This window comes from Tamandua tetradactyla, chromosome 7 (genome assembly GCF_023851605.1).
Source record: "Tamandua tetradactyla isolate mTamTet1 chromosome 7, mTamTet1.pri, whole genome shotgun sequence".
Taxonomy (NCBI): Eukaryota; Metazoa; Chordata; class Mammalia; order Pilosa; family Myrmecophagidae; genus Tamandua; species Tamandua tetradactyla.
This window is the reverse complement of record NC_135333.1, coordinates 94,187,612-94,200,699: the sequence shown is the minus strand read 5'-3', so window position 1 is coordinate 94,200,699 and position 13,088 is coordinate 94,187,612. Positions and strand designations below refer to the sequence as shown.

At 35.8% G+C, this 13,088-nt stretch overlaps 2 long non-coding RNA genes across 2 annotated transcripts in view; one reads left to right on the top strand and one right to left on the bottom strand.

Moving 5' to 3' along the window:
• Positions 1–13,088, bottom strand: part of LOC143691643 (uncharacterized) — an 82,119-nt gene that overhangs the window by 44,014 nt on the left and 25,017 nt on the right. The window lies entirely within an intron of this gene.
• On the top strand, positions 4,411–11,928 carry LOC143691644 (uncharacterized). The gene is made up of 4 exons (XR_013179628.1): positions 4,411–4,877; positions 9,638–9,719; positions 11,201–11,300; positions 11,586–11,928. It is a non-coding gene; the product is annotated as an uncharacterized LOC143691644 (long non-coding RNA).

Here is a 13,088-nt window from a genome sequence, read left to right as displayed (position 1 = left end):
CCTTTCCTTTAAATAAAGCCTCCACCCCCTCAGGTGACTCAAACTCTATTTTGACTTCCTGGAGGACAAAGGAAGGGAACCATGTGATCTGAGTCTTGAAGAGATGGGTACTTTTTTTTTTTTTCCCCAATAAAAAGAGGAGGAGATGCCCATGCCAAAAAAAAAAGAAGAGGAGAAAGCCTTCCCAGGTAAGAGGAATACTGCAAGAAATTTTCAAGTTTATCTGGGAGAGAAAAGGAAATAAGAGTGGAGAAATAGAATGGAACTAGTGAAGGATCTTGAAGGTTTGTTCAATTTTATCTTATAGATTAGTCTTCTAAATGGTTGTCAAACATATCTATGGAATATCTATTGACTTGACTTTGAACAAGTTACTTAACCACTCCAAGCCTTGATTTTCTCATGTGAAGAATGGAAATAATAACAGAACCTACTCAAAAGCTTGTCATGAAAATAAAGTGACAGCATGTAGATAATATGCTTGATACAGATTAAATGTGCAAAAAATGCAAGTGTTTATAGAAATTGAGAGTGATTATATCAACATTTAACTGAAATGATCTTTTTTCTACTAATTATTACAACAATAACCTTCTATTTAATTTTAAGTCAGACTTTCCACCATTAGATGGTAATTTACTGTATTAGTTTCTCTGTATATTTCTAGAATCTCTTGGAAGACAAATTGGAGGAGACCAGGTCTACAGAGTTACCATGGAATTTTAAATTTCTAAGTTGAATTAGCACTAGGACCAGTCCATCCATCTGTTCTTCCCTCCTTTTTTCCTTTTAAAAATAAAATAGTATTAGCAAAATGCAAAAGAAATTCAAATAATTGTACAAATATTGCCACTAAGATGGCAGCTTTGCTGAAACAGAACAGTTGGCTGGCAGATACCAATGTTGTGTTATAGTGCCAAGTATTTTTCAGAAAGATATTCAGAAAGAAAGAAAGAGAGAGAGAAAGAGAAAGAAATAAAAAGAAAGATATTTATTTCAAGGATTGGCTTATGTGATTGTGGGGCTGGCAAGCACAAAATCTGTAGAGCAGGCCAGGAGGCTGGAAACTCTGGGGCAGTAGCTGAAGCTGCAGTCTAGAGGTGGAATTTTTTCTTACTCTTGGAAATGTTACCTTTGCTTTTAAGGCCTTAGAAGAATGAGGCATACCCAGATTATCAAGGATAATCTACTTAAAGTCAGTTGACTGTAGATTGTTACTATATCTATAAATTACCTTTACAGCAGCATCCAGATTAGTATTTGAGTAAATGGATACTATGGCCAAGCCAAGGTAACACATAAAACTAATCACAAATGACATCATGTTTCTTTCTTGCTGTTCATTCCTTCATTCATTCAGGAACTAATTATTGAGCACTAGCCATGTGCCAGAAACTGTGATAGAGATGTAGATATATATAATAAGATTCAGGTAACTAATTAATAAGTAACTGTTATAGTACAACTTATCTGTAATGGGGACCCAATATTTTGTAGGGCATTTCTGTATTTCTTTTTTACTTACTTTAACTTTACCCCAGGACATAGACACACGTCTTCATTATCAAGACTTCCATAAATCACTTTGCATAGTTCTTTGTCTATGAAAAATATATAAATATCTACCATCAAAAGCAACAGTTTTATTAAATTGATGGTTTTACCAGAAAGCTTGGGCTTGGGCTCAATAGTTACTGAAATGAAAGTGAGATCTCAGCCTCATTTAACATTTTTTTTCCAAAAGCAGCGAGAAGAAAAGTCCTATTGCACAAAGGCTTTTCAAACTTTTGCTTGCATCATGTTTTCTAATGTCCGATTGTTCAAAGTCAGTCATAAGGCAGTCCTGAATCAAGGGGTAGGGAAACAGACCCCAGATCTAAATGGAAGTTGCTACAAACAATTTGTGGCTATTTATTTTTTGCCATCTACTACAATGGGTTAAAATAATTTGAAGCACATAACAGTTTGCTTGTAGCTAGTCAGATGATCACACCGATGGAGACTTACATGTTTCTGGAGGGGATCTTTCCAGGCCGAGCTGGTGATTATGTGGTTAAATCGGATAAACCAAATAATTCAAGCATAAAGGAAAATCTCCTTTGAAACCGAATTATTGGTTTTTCCCATTACATCAGCCAGACACCCTGTCAACTTGTTCTTTGTTTTGGAGGCATTAGATCTGCAATTTAAAATACTGCCTCTTTCCTTTATCCCTATGCTCAAAACCATTCCCTCAATCCTTGGAAATATATCCAAATTTCCTTCTTTTTCTTAATGAATATATACTTTCTAAACGACTGCTTTGTCATTTAGATTGTATATTCAGAACAAAGCATCCTGCTTGCCTGGTAATACTTTTTATGTTTTCTTAAATAAGTAAAATAGAAGACCTATAATAGCTGTTATGGTAATTATCTCCCCTCCATCCGCCCACCCCATGGGAGAATTACCTAGTTTTAGCAACACAAGATGTCATGTTTTAAAAATCTGGCAAGAAATAATGAAAATATACCCTTCAACAAAGTTCCGCTGAGGACAACTGAGCAGCTAAAATATTTAGCTAGGCTAATTCAATGATAAGCTTTTTAATTCAGTGCACTTTCAGGATCTTGCAATGTGACCCTATTGACCTGAAAGAATGAATGTTCATTCAAAGAATGAGCAGATTATTTGCTTCCCATCAGCAGACTTAAGTTCAGTATTTTCATGGCTTGTGCAATAAAGCTTTGTAAAGAACATATTTAAATTGTTAATTACTAGTCAGAGAAGGAAAAGTTGCAACCCAAACATATTCCAGTTCTAAACACATTCTGCCCTGTGATATACACACATACAATTGATTGCTTTCTTCAGAGAATGTTGTACAGCCACATGTCCTGGAAGAATTTGGCTCTATTCAGTTTTCTCTTGTTAGAGAGATGTTCCAATTAACCAAGGACATTTTTCAAACATCTTGAGTGGTAAAAATAGTTGGAAAGAGTGCTAATAGCAGAAGTATGCTGGCTTATCGAGTAAATAACTATGTTTACAGGCTTTGTAAAACACTACAAGAATACTCTAAAATTATTTATTGGCTTTTTTTGTACTTGTGTACATAATACATAAACACCCACTAATACATTTCACCTCCCACCAAATGCTTTTGCAATGTGCTGAAATGAAAATTAAATAATTTTGGTAATGCTCTTCCAGGATCAGAGAGGTTTTTTGTTCTGTTTGTTTTTGTTTTCTTACCACTTGTATCTAGGCACAGGGTATCAGTGGTAATTGTAGTTCCTTAAAAAGATTGTTTCTGATTATCAATGTTATATACACCCAATTTAGAAAGTTTTGAAAATGGAAAGAAGTTTGAAAAATAAAATAAAAATTGTGCATAATCCTATCACCCAGAGGTGGTAATCTTTAATTTTTTAGCATGTTCCCCTCCTTTTTCTTTACATATAAATATATACAGAAATATGGTAAGTATATATATTTTTACATGCCTCTATATAAGAGACAGTATAGCATAATGATTAACATTACTAAATCATTTAAGTTTGAATCTGGGCTCTTTCACTTTCTAATTGTGGTAGGCTGGACAATTATTATCTCTGTACGTTAGTTTCCTTAGCTGAAATATGAGGATAATATTCTAGTTTGCTAGTTGCTGGAATGCAACACGCCAGAGATAGATTGGCTTTTAATAAAAGGGAATTTATTTCATTAGTTCTTCAGAGGAAAGGCAGTTAACTTCCAACTGAGGTTCTTTCTTGCACAGGAAAGCACAGGGTGATCCCTACTGACCTTCTTTCCAGGCCTCTGGGTTCCCACAGCTTTCCCCAGGGTGATTCCTTTCTGCAGCTCCAAAAGCCTGAGCTCAGCTGTGAGTGCTGAGCTGCTTTGCCTGTGCTACGTTGAGCTCTCTCATTTAAGCATTACAGCCAATTAAATCAAACATTACTCATTTCAGCAGGCATGCTCCCTAGCCAACTGCAGATGTAATCAGCAATAGATGAGATTCACATGCCATTGGCTCATGTCCACAGCAATAGAACTAGGTACCGTCACCTAGCCAAGTTAACATCTGAGTCTAACTATCACAATATCTGTAACTTATTTTGTAGGGTTATTCTGAGGATTACATTAACATATGTAACAGCACTTAGAACATAGCACCTAGCACATAAATACTCAATGTTATAATTATAAAATAATTTTATTTATCACATAATACCAGAACATAAGCATTTTCCAAAATAATTTAAAATACTTAGCATGTGATTTAATATAATATTCCATAAGATAATTTACTTAACCATCCCTTTTTAATTAGTTAAGTATCTCCAAATTATAGTATTACTATTACATATTATTTCAACGAATATCTTAATTCATACACTTTTGTCTGCATTTCAGTTTATTAGATTAAATTAGATTCATAAACATTGAGTTTGATAGCTAACCTCCAGTATGGTCTCCAATGATACCCCTATCCTGGGACTCAGATACTGTAGACCATAACTCCTTCTCCCCACATATTTTTTGAGCTGTTTTGTGTAACCAATAAGATTTCACAAAAGTGATGATGTGGGCCTTTGAGGTTAGTCATAAAAGGCTTCAGGGCTTCCTTGTTCTGCTGGGTTGGATCACTTGCTCTAGGATAGACAGCTGACAGGTTGAGAAGGCACTTCAGCATCCCTTTGGAGTTGTCCACATATTAAGCCTGCCAATAGCCATGTGAATGAGCCATTTTGGAAGCTGATCTCCCAACCCCAGTTAAGCCTTCAGATGACTGAAGCCCTGGCTGGTAATGTGACTGAACCCTCATAAGAAACCTTAAGCCAGAGTCATCTAGCCAAATTGTTCCCAGATTCCTGGTCTACAGAAACTGTGAGGTAATAATTATTATTCTTTAAATTGCTAAATTATAGGGTATTTTGTTAGGCATTATTAATAGATAAATAATACATAGACAAACTGGATAAAGAGTAGAATATTTAAACACTGTTGATAAATTATCACGTTATCATTCCGGCAATGTTATATTGATTAACTTCCATTTGACATATGTGAGAGTATTTATTATTATCATACTGCCATCACCACTGAGTGTTCTTCTTTGTAATCTGTGATATTTCATAGCAAATATAGGACATTTTGCCATTTAAATGTATGCTTTTCTTTGATTTTTAGTGAGGTTAACATATTTTTCATGTTTCTTTTCCCTTTGTATTTCAACTTCTGGGATACTTCTTTATGTATAATTTACTCAATTTCCTTTGGGGTCTTAGTATTTTTTTCCTTGTCATTTGTATGAGTTCTTCATATATAAAATATATTAACCATTTATCATGTTTGCTATGAATATTAGTTTTCATTGGTAGTTGCTTTCCAGTTCTAATGATATATAAGTGTTTTAAATTTTTATGCAGTCAAATGAACTGTGATATCTCGTGTTTACGCTTAGAAAGCCCTTTCCTGTTCAAAGATAAGATAAATAATCCTGCTATAATTTTTGGTTTGTTTTATATTTAGATATTTAATTCATCTGGAATAAATTTCTTTTGATTTTTTATGATTAGTGATCCTTTAGTATATATTAAGTTCTTTAAGAATCTAGTGCTTGTTTCTGTCCTCTTTATTTTCACTGAAAAGCTTTTTTCTGTCAATATCACTGCTGTTTTAATTATTGTAGTTTTATAATATTTTAACAATTGGAGGGACTATTTAGTAGAATGACTTTAAGAAGTGTGACCTCATGGTTTCTCAAAGCCACACAAATTTTCCAGGATGCATTTAGATGCCATTTAAAAATGTCAAAGAGTAGGGTGGCTCTTTATATAAGAATATGAAAGAAGGCTAAACTTCATCAAGATGTGGAGCTGGTCATGAAAACATTTTAACGTTCTAGGAACCAAAGATATTTAAATTCAAATCTAGAGTTCTAGCAGTCTGGGTAGGAGTTACAGATTTCAATGAGTAGAAGAAAGAAAGAGTGATTCAAACTCAGGAATATAATGAGTTCTGCTGCTTAAATAAAGTTTGGCCAATAAATTCATTTTCATATATCTTAAGTCAAGCTACAAGAAGTTTAAAATAATTTAACTATAAACCTTCTGTAGCTAATCCTTTGATTACTTAAAAAATTTCTTTTTGGTTTTGAGTTTCAAGTTTTCATCTTCTTGAGTCAATTTTGGCCAATATCATTTTTCTGTTAATCATCCATTTTATTGAGATTTCTGATTTATCTGCATGTACTAACGTTTGTTATTTTATAATCTAAAATTTTAAACATATTACTCATTTCCTTATTTATATTTTTGCCCCTTTGTGGGCATGGCTAGAATTTGACAGAGGGGTTATTTTGTTTGTATTTGCCTGATATTGGATTTATCAATGTAACTGACATTTTGTTTATTTATATTTTATCCTTTAGGATAAAACCAAAGGTAGTTATTTGAGAAAAATCAATAAAATTGATTTTATCAATAAACTAATAAAATTGTCAGCTTGGCTGACAATAAAAAAGGAAAAAAGAGAGGATGCAAATAAAATCAGAAATGAGAGGAGAGTCATAACCATGGACTCTGAAGAAATAAAAAAAATCATAAGAGGATGCTAATAACAACTATACACTGACAAGCTAGACAGCTTAGATGAAATGGATAAAATTCCTAGAAACACATGAACAAGCTACGCTGACTTGAGAAGAAATAGAAGATCTCAACCAACAATCACAAGTAAAGAGATTCAATCAGTCATCAAAAATCTTCTTACAAAGAAAAGCCCAGTGCCAAATGGCTTCACAGGGGAATTTTATCAAACATTCCATAAATAACTAGCACCCATTCTGTTCAAACTCTTCCACAAAATTGAGGAAAAATTACCTAACTCATTTTATGAAGCTAACATCACTCTAATACCAAAACTGGGTAAAGGCCCTATAAAAAAGGAAAACTACAGGCCAAACTCCTTAATGAACATAGATGCAAAAATTCTTAACAAAATACTGGCAAATTGAATCCATTTAAAAAAGAATTATAGAAAATTTAATTATACATTAAAAGAATTATACACCACAACCAAGTGGGGTTATACTAGGAATGCAAGGGTGGATCAACACAAGAAAATCAATCAATGTAATACAGCACATTAACAAGCTGAAAGGGAAAAATCATATGATTATCTCTATTGATGCTGAAAAGGCATTAAGACAAAATTCAACATCCATTTCTGATAAAAACACCTCAAAAAGTAGGAATCAGAAGTAACTTCCTTAATATGATAAAGGACGTATGAAAAACACATAGACAGCATTGCTCTCAATGGTGAGAAACTGATAGCCTTCTCCCTAAGATTGGAAACAAGACAAGGATGCCCTCTGTCACCACTGTCATTCAATATTGTACTAGAAGTTTTAGCTTAAGCAATAAGGCAAGAAAAAGAAATAAAAGGCATTCAAATCAGAAAGAAGAAGTGAAACTTTCATTATTTGCAGATGACATGATACCATACTTGGACAATCTTGAGAAACCTACGACAAAGCTACTTGAGCTAATAAATTCAGCAAAGTGGTGATATATAAGATTAATGTGCAAAAATCTGTAATGTTTCTATGCAAAAGCAATGACCTAACTGAGGAGACAATTAAGGGGAAAAAATCCATTCAAAATAGCAACTAAAAGAATCAGGTATCTAGGAATAAACTTAGCTAGGGATGTAAAGGTCCTGTACAGGGAAAATTATACAGCATTGCTAGAGGAAATAAAAAAAAGACCTAAATAGGTGGAAAGACATTCCCTGCTCATGTCTAGAAGGTTAAATGTAGTTAAGATGTCAATTCTACCCAAATTGATATACAGATTCAATGCAATACCAGTCAAAGTTCTAACAACCTACTTTCAAGACTTGAAAAAGCCAGGAACCAAATTCATTTGGAAGAGAAAGAGATCTTGAATAGCTAAAAATATTCTAAAAAAGAAAAATGAAGTTGGAGGATTAACACTTCCTGATTTTAAAATTTATTATAAAGCTACAGTGGTCAAAACAGTATGGTACTGGCACAAAGATGGAAGTATTGAACAATGGAATATAATCAAGAGTGTGAAAATAGACCACCAAATCTATGGTCAACTGCTCTTTGGGAATCCACTGAACTGGGACAAAATAGTCTTTTCAGTAAATGGGCATGGGAGAACTGGATATCAATAGCCAAAAAAATAAAAGAGGACCTTTATTTTACACTCTATACAAAAATTAACTCAAAGTGGATCAAAGACCTTAATATAAGAACCGGTACCATAAAACTCCTAGAAGAAAGCATAGGGAAACATCGTCAAGACCTAGTAATAGGAAGTAGCTTCCTAAACTTTACCCCCAAAGCACAAACAATAAAGGAAAGTTCCTCAAAATCAAATGCTTTTGTGCCTCAAAAGACTTTGTCAAAAAAGTGAAGAAGCAGCCAACTCAATGGGAGAAAATATTTGAAAAATCATGTATAGAATTAAGGTTTGATATCCTGTATACATGAAGAAATTCTACAACTCAACCCCAAAAGGACAAACAACCCAATTATAAAGTGGCCTAAAGATATGAATAGACGTTTTTCTGAAGAGCAAATACAGATGGGTAAACAGCACATTTCCTTTTATTAGCTATAAGGAAAATGCAGATCAAAACTACAATGACATACCACCTCACACCTGTAAGAATGGCTGCTATTAATCAAACAGGAAACTATAAATGTTGGAGAGGATGTAGAGAAATTGGGACATTTATGCACCCTCCCCACTACATGGGACATGACATCTAGGGGTGAAAGTCCCCCACGCAATGTGGGAATTGACTGCCAAGGATGAGCCTGGCCCTGGCATGTGGGATTAACAATGTCTTCCTGACCAAAACAAGGAAAAGAAGTATAAATAAATAAGGTATCAGTGGATTAGAGAGTTCAAATTGAGTTGGGAAGCTACTCAGGAGGCTGCTGTTGTGCAGCTTCAGCTAGATGTTGCTGCTTGTCATAGTTTGCCAGACCCCAACCAGGGCCATTCCTGCCAACCCTGGAGAACACCTGGGGCTTTGTGTGGGATTTGGGGGTGGGGTGGGGTGGTGGTGGGTGGATTCCACGTACTATGATTGCTTTATAGGGGCCTGCAACCTCTGGATGGATTCCTAGGCCAGAGAAGTACTGAAGTGGGGCCAGCCTCTCCAGAACATCAACTAGTTTTCATCCCCCTGTACTGTATTATCGACAGCCCTTTCCAACATTAAGGGGTTGGGGTGGGCATAGCCCAGGTGCCCCTGGGAATTGGAAGGGGATTGCAACCCATGCCAGGCTCTGAAATCTGTTCTACAACTCATTGCTGCAGGGTCTTTGAAATTTGTTGCTTTTTTGTATATATGTTATTTTTAAATAACTAAAAAAGAAGAAGATTGATTCAATGGTCTCTGAGTCCCTACTGATCAGAAATCCTTCATTTTATTTTTAGTGGTTTGGTCCAGATTTGCAACCTGGGATTTGGCCATCCCTACCTTCTGGTATTGTCATCTTACTTACTTTCACAGAGGTCAACATTTACCAAAGTCTTTATTCTTGTAAGGCACTATCATTTACATGCATTAAAGGCATATGACTTATGTCTTCTCCATTTTACAGGTGAGGACGGTGGAGCTTCGAGAAGTTGTGGAATTTATCCAGATCCCACAGCTATTAACTGGTGTATGAGGTTCAGAACCAGGTAAAACTGACTTTAGAGCCAAAGGCTTCCATCTTGTACCATGTGGCAATTGACTTTTCTTCTTTTCTGCTTGCTCCCAATTATTTTATCCCAGTCTTTACCAAATCAAGAAATTTAAAATGAGAAAGAATAGAAAGCTTTCAGGTTTTAGAAGTCTGTGAAGTTAACAAAAAAAACAATAAATGTGATTCTAGTTAGGATAGAAAAATAGCAATAATACAAAGTTCCACATTGCAAAAATTGGGAACATAGCTTTTTCCTCGGCCTCCCCATTCCTTTTTTTGAAACTTGAGCGCTTTCTGTTCCTAATGACACTTCAGAGGGCACTAAATCAAAAGGATAAATCATGTGTAAACATGGTGTTGATAGTGTGTTCTATTCTCAGTTATTTCCTTGTTTTAACAAATGAAATCAAACTAGGATATGTTAAATTTCTTACAGTTCATCACATTGTAGCTTAATTCATTACAAAAGCATGTAAAGTAACTCCAAACTATTGTATTTCTAATTATCACCCATATAAATTCAGCTTTCTACATTTCATTTGCAAATGACTATTTTATACATCACAGAAGGTTAGAGGTGGAGAGGAACTTACATATCATCAAGTCTGGTTCTTTCTTCCTAAATGTGCAAATTACATATCTGTGAATGTACTAGAAGAACTACTACATAAATATGTCAAATGTTCCAAAGTGTTTGGAAAAAGAAGAGTATTCTCAAACTCACTCTAGTTTTATTTAAGGTCTAATCTGCTCTCTTTGATGGAAAGTAATACTTAAGTAAAATTTTAGTAAAAAGTATCTTCAATGGAAAGTAAAGAGTTTTAGAAATATGCTCATACTGGCAAGACAGATTTAAATACACAGTATATATATATATATATATATATATATATATATATATATAATACTAAAGCTCAGAAATCGAAGCTAAATGGAAAATTATCTATTTGTAACTGGCTCCCTCTAGTGAGAATTGTTTAAAATTTCATGATTCATTTATGAATCTTTGAACTGGTATTTATTTGAAGAGCAGTTTTAATTTTTAAGAACTGCATATTCTTGACTTTCATTCCTTGTAGAGTCCCAGATTGTGGACCAAAGGACTTACTTTTTATTTATTTTCTTTGTTTTTATGTAGGACTTACTTTTTTGTTTTATAGGACTGATGTTAGAAATTAATTTATGTTTAAGACCCAAAGATGCACATAAATTAGTTGTGCCCCAACACCATAATTTCAACTTTTTTGAGAAACAATAAAATTGACATTAAAGATAAATGGTGGTGGAAAAGTAAAATACCAACTGTCCTTGAGGTGAGAAGTGGGAGTGAGGAGTAAGAGAAAGAGGGTGATGAAATTGCTCCAAAATTCAGAAAGAAAAGAATTGCATGGTTACACATCACGTGTTGCTTGCACCTGCTTTTCATTTACTTTTTTGGATACCCTCTGAGGTAGGTATTTTTCCCTTATTTTTCAGGTCAGGAAACATCCTCAGAGCTGTTTTCAGAGCACCCTCCATTCTGTGGTGTGCCACCAGATTGCCCTCAGGTCTAAGGTGCTCTTTCCTCCAACTGCTGGTATGATGCCCCTCAGCTGTATCACTCTCTTGGACTTGTCCTCAGCTAATGAAAGACATTTTGCCCAAGATGATGCTCCCTCCCTAGGAACAGTGCCCATGTCCAGTGATTGGCTGGTGTGGGGGAACAAAGATTTGTCTGTGTTGTCTCAGTTTGGGATATCTCTGAGACTGGGATATCACTGTTCCAAAATTCCCCCCATGGGATCCACTGAAACCCCTGTTGTTACTGCATTGCAGTTTAAGTTTTCACTCTGCCCAATCCTTCCTCCTTTACTTTTCACAGACAATATTTGTGAAAGCAACTCCTAATAACCTCTGCACAGAAATCTCAGCATCTGAGTCTGTTTCCTGGGATACCCAACCTATGACAGACAGTACTGGATATGGTTCTAGGAAGTCATCTCTACAATGGGATTTTGTTGCTGCATGTGGCTGGCTATAAGAAGGAGCCCATCATGGGGAGTAGGCAGAGAACTAATAGCCCAAGATATGCAGTTCCAATAAAATTGTTAAAACTTTCAGAGGTGGTGGACTGGCATGGGGTACTAGTGGAAAGGAATGCATTGACAGGTGCAACATCAGGTGTTTGAGAGTTTCAGGGAAATAGTAAATGTAAGAATTTTGGAGTCAAGCAACAAAGGTACTTGTGTTAGTTAGATTCAGTTGTCAACTTGGGCAGGTAAGCATACCTAGTTTTGTTGCTGTGAACTTAAGCCAATGGTACATGACCCTCATCTGCTGCTAATTACATCTGCAGTCAGCTAGGAGGCATGTCTGCTGCAATGAGTGATGTTTGACTTAATTGGCTGGTGCTTAAATGAGAGAACGCAAGGTAGCACAGCCTAAGCAGCTCAGCATTTCTCATCTCAGCACTTGCAGCTCAACCCAGGCCTTTGGAGATACAGAAAGAAGTCACCCCGGGGAAAGTTGTTGGAACCCAGGGACCTGGAGAGAAGACCAGCAGAGACCATCCTGTGCCTTCCATGTAAGAAAGAACCTCAGTGGAAAGTTAGCTGACTTTCCTCTGAAGAACCAACAAAATAAATCCCCTTTTATTAAAAGTCAATCCGTTTCTGGTGTGATGCATTCCGGCAGCTAACAAACCAGAACAGTACTGATATAAGGGAAAGTGTGAAGCCAAGATGCCTCTTTGACTACATATAGACTCATCTCCTGTAGTCTGAGAGCAGTAAAAGTGGAGGACTTATAAATTATGAGTAGCAGAGTTCCAGAGAATGTTGAACCCTTAACTCTAGCTGGTCTGCGATGTTCAAATCAGCAGCCTGATTTGGAAGGAGTGAGAACCTGAGTCTTGGAATGGGGACATCTGGGTTGACACACTAAAAAGTTTTGTATCCTCAGATTCCCTGGAGCCCTCTGGGCCTTAAGTACCCACTTCTCCTTGTGAAAGGCTAATGATCCTGTTTATCTGAAGATGATGCAGAGGATCCTTCCTTGCAAGAAAATGTGTACCTGCTCAGGATCCACCCCATCTCCTCTCTTGGCCATCAGATCCATAACTAGGGTCAAGTCACTTCATAACTGGGCCAGAGAAGTACTGAACCTGCTAATAGAGAAAAGGGACTATATTCTGTAGGTGAAGAGCTGGCCAACGTGCATCACCAGAAACTGGGAGAGCATGTACAGGACTGGATCCTGAAGGTGTTGAATCAAGAGGACAGAATATAAAATTAGAAAAGGGAAAATATTTATATGGGAGTATTCTCATAATACAGGATTTACACCTTGGCAAGGACCCCAAGAGATGGCACTAACATACTTCAAG